Consider the following 2,524-nt stretch of genomic DNA (forward strand, 5'->3'; position numbering starts at 1 on the left):
CCTGTTTGTTTGATGGCACTGCTGTGACAGAGGGATTCAGAATCAGTTAGGAAACATCTTGGTCGCCTCTGCTGCCTTTAGTGATTCACCAGGCTCACAGGGAGCAGTCTGTGGAACAGAGCAGACCCATTTTGAGGCACAGGCATATCTCAGCAGAGCTGGGTTTAGCAAGACCCTGCTCATGTCCTGCTGCTGGGCTTGCCTTTCCCGGGCTGGGACCAGCTGGAGAGCACTGCTGCTGGGAGCAGTTGCACTGGGGAGGAGGGGTTGCAAATGCTTCATTTTAATTCACTGAGCAAAACTAGTCTTGCGATAAAAAAGATTTTATGTCTAGAACAGATAGAGGTGGGGGAGGAGAAGCACAGGCAGTAAAGTGGAGGAGGAGGATGGCAGCATCATCTTCCAGTCCCCACGGTGTGAACTTGCTTAACTTAAGCTTGCCTCCCAACACACAGATCATCTTAACATATCCCCACAATATCCACGCTGAACATTCCCTCCCTCTGTATGCCGAGGGACTGTCCTTGGAAAGGCTCACTGAACATGTCAGGGGTCTCTGTAAGACTTGCCCTCATTGCCTTTGGTGCCTGTGCCAGAAGTCTCACCTCGGGCTCAGTGTAGGAGCAGCATTCTCCCAAGGCTGAGCTGTGTTCAGAGTCACATCCCTCGCCACTCCAATCAAACCCTCTCTGTCTGGGAACAGTTGCAGTTTATGCCTGTCCAGGTGCAGCCCATGATTTAAGGGCCAGGCTGTGGTGAGAAGCCATTAAGCCAAGGGGACGAGGAGAAGAGCAAGTGAGGCTGTTTAGGATGCAAGGCAAAAGCACCAGAAGGACTTTGTGTCTCAGAGGTGCAATATAAAATCTCAGTCATACACTCTGCACACAGGGGCAGAGAAAGAAATGACCACAAATTCAGAAAGTCACGTATGGCAAATGGCTTGTGCACCAGTAAGAGAAATTTATGGCTCTGACCCGATTTGCAGGGTGCTGAATGCCACGATTCCTGACGCCATTTCTAAATTCATGGCCACTGCGTGCAAAGCTCAGACAAGTTTCTACATATTCATAGCGTTAAAAATAAATGATTTCTGATCTCTCTGGTGACAGTCTGTCTCCAAGAAGAGCAGGAACCCAGTGCTAGCCCTCTGCAACTGCTAATAGAAAACTTTCTCTCCCTAGAAAGAGTATTTCCCACTCACTGTCAGCAGTGGGCATGGCAGCAGTTGAGATCATAGCCTGGAGCCATCACTAGGGTGGTCACAGTGGTGACGTGCTTGTCATCTCTGCTTTAGCTGAGTTAACAGCGAGACATGGACACTGCAGTGCCTGGTGTTGGAGTTAAAGCCTTGCTCCAGCCCGGGGCCAGTCCAAGCAGCGGGATGGAGCAGCACATTCATCTCCCCACACACATCCAGGCTGTTCCACTTGCCTGGTGGAGACTCTGGGTGTTCCCTGCACCAGCACCAGGTTTACAGAGTGGCTCATGGGCCAGCCGGGGTTATCTCTCCTGGACTGTCTGACATTGCTACTCACCGGTCCTGAGCACCACCCTCACTAAAAGGAATCTGCAGAAACCTCACCCAGGTCTAACAGTCTCAGCTCTCAAGTGAGCAGAAAGGGAAAACCCCAAATAGTTACGTCTTCCAGAGTTTAGGTTTTCTCCTGAAAACCTCCCCACTACATTTGGTGGGTACCATTGGATTTCACAGCTCAATTGCCCACATTTGCCTCCCTCAGGACTTCTGCTCTGGCACAGTTTTCTTGATGCCACAGAGCAGCTCAACTGCAGAGCTGTGACATATGTTATCATATAACATTAACCATAAATTGAGCTTTTAACTAACAAACATGGCATATTGAAGAGGCAGAGAGAATCCTTCCACTTGCTAATTGCCCTTTAAAATAAAAGCAGTGCTACAATTCAGTCTGTTTGCCAACTAGTAAGCTCCTTGCTGTGTTTCTCAGCTACAAATATGAACTGTTTTGGTGTTTGGCATGAGCAGGCTCCCTCTCATGGGAGTTTCCTGACATTTCCAGTGTTATTACAATGGCGGCTGATGGGGAAAGACCTTTGCAAACAAGTGGTCTGGTTTTACCATCTGGTTCATGAGGATGGGGGAGGAAAAAGATCCTAGATCTCCTGTACCATGTTCTTCCAGACAAAGAGTTCTGACCCACAGCAAGATGAGGAGACACTTTGCCACACTGGCTGAAGGGGCAGTGGGATAATGGCATCTCTGACTAAAGAGCCACACATTTCAGAGCTGTGTTTTTGCAGACATCCCAAGTGGATGCTCCCACTAAACATCAATTTCTCCATCTAATTAGTGGGGTTTGTCCATCTTAGTGGGGTGACAGGGAGCTGGAAGTTCTGGTCACCTTGGAACAGCCAGTTTGGCAGGACCACAGCACACAGGGCTCCAGGGAGAACTGAGGGGAATTGGGGACAGGGCTGGCAAGTGCTGTGCAGCAGCAGTGGGGAGAGGATTGTTGTGAGTCTCTCGGAGGCTCAGAGAACACAA

Source organism: Corvus brachyrhynchos, unplaced genomic scaffold (genome assembly GCF_000691975.1).
Source record: "Corvus brachyrhynchos isolate BGI_N302 unplaced genomic scaffold, ASM69197v1 scaffold126, whole genome shotgun sequence".
In the NCBI taxonomy this organism is placed as follows: domain Eukaryota; kingdom Metazoa; phylum Chordata; class Aves; order Passeriformes; family Corvidae; genus Corvus; species Corvus brachyrhynchos.